The sequence below is a fragment of the Limulus polyphemus genome, unplaced genomic scaffold, assembly GCF_000517525.1.
Source record: "Limulus polyphemus unplaced genomic scaffold, Limulus_polyphemus-2.1.2 Scaffold98, whole genome shotgun sequence".
Lineage (NCBI taxonomy): Eukaryota > Metazoa > Arthropoda > Merostomata > Xiphosura > Limulidae > Limulus > Limulus polyphemus.
In genome coordinates, this window is record NW_013665708.1 from 1,080,250 (window position 1) to 1,081,665 (window position 1,416).

General features: G+C 34.6%; 1 protein-coding gene across 10 annotated transcripts in view; it reads right to left on the reverse strand.

The window, feature by feature from the left end:
• LOC106469775 overlaps positions 1-1,416 on the reverse strand; it is a 61,797-nt gene that overhangs the window by 40,111 nt on the left and 20,270 nt on the right. For 8 of the 10 annotated variants that reach the window (XR_002613048.1, XR_002613060.1, XR_002613053.1 and 5 more), the window contains exon 2: positions 1,102-1,308. The exons of 1 other annotated variant lie outside the window; for it this stretch is intronic. The gene's annotated coding sequence lies outside the window, so the exon portion shown is untranslated. Of the gene's footprint in view, positions 1-1,070; positions 1,309-1,416 lie in introns of all 10 variants that reach the window. One more of the 10 variants, XR_002613052.1, reaches the window with a different exon arrangement.

Genomic DNA, 1,416 nt, shown 5'->3' on the forward strand with positions numbered 1-1,416 from the left:
CTTGAAAGTTTTTGAATGTCTAGCTGCAGTGTGGTCAGTGATAAGCAAAGATCACCTCCCTTCATAACATCAAGGCGGTTATGTATTTTTAATAGCAAATAAGTCACCCGATTAAAACCAAATTCAACCAGATAAGATGTGGGAAAAGCAATAAAATACAACTTTGCCTTCTCCCAGAGCTGTGGAAACTTATTAGCTATTTCACTACTAATCCAGAAATAATGTTTGTCACATTTGAATCTAGCTTGGGCTAATATATCACTCTGCAATTTGATGAGACAAATGTGATGCTGATGTCAATATCAACCGCATTCACCCCAAATGGATCTACCACCCAATCTGGAATTTTGATTGTTACTCGAGTACTAGTTGCATCTGGTAACTTGACTTCTGACCTGTGGGGGATATGGGGAGAAGGGAACCTTTGATTCAATTTTAAATTTTAAATATTTTATTTGGCAGTGAAGTTTCGGTGGTCCACTTAGAATTTACTGTGGCTCCCTAATTTTCCATCATTCACATATGGTCCCTTAGAAATATGGCGTGGCCTCCTGGGGAGCAATATGCCCCACGTTGAGAACCACTAATATATGTGATGAGAAATAACATTCTTTTTTTTTTTAGTTTTAATAGGAGTTTTGAAGTTTATTTTCCCTTTCTTAAGTGGAATCTTTATCAAAAAATTTAAACTTTACCTAGGTAGTCTTGTTTATTGAGAATGACAACTCCATTATCTTTGTCCAGATTTAAAAGAACTAAATTATTTATGCTATTGCTTCATTGTCTGACAGATTACTATTATATCTTTTAAACTGATAAGTATAGAAACCATATAAAGCTTTTCCTGATATTTCTGTGACAAAGTTGTCAAAAGTATATTCATTTTTTGACCAAATAACTAAAGGTTTCACATTAGTCATTTAGATAAGTAGCCTAGGTGGATCCATAACAAAGTAATGTATCCTTGTATCACAAAGTCCATTTTATGTCGATCTCACCTGTATCTTCTTGGTCAAAACTGAATATGTTTAATTCAGCTATGCTAAGAAAAGGCCAAAGGACAGAATTACACAAATTTTGTTAGAAGTAACTATGGCAAACCTGTGGTCTTTCCTGCTTCCCTTCTTGGACTGCTCCTTCACCCTGAACTGGGACCGACTTTATTACATTTTCTTCACTTTCAGAGTAACTCTACTCTACATCATAATCCTCACCAAATTCATTGGGTTGGCCAATCAGCATAGCTTCTGCCCTCTCAGCATCTGTTGCACTTGGGTCATGTACTGATAAATGTTTAATTAAATTACCCTGTGGAGAATTATTATTATTAATACTTTTAACACACACACACACACACACACACACACACACACACACACATATATATATATATATATATATATATATATATATATA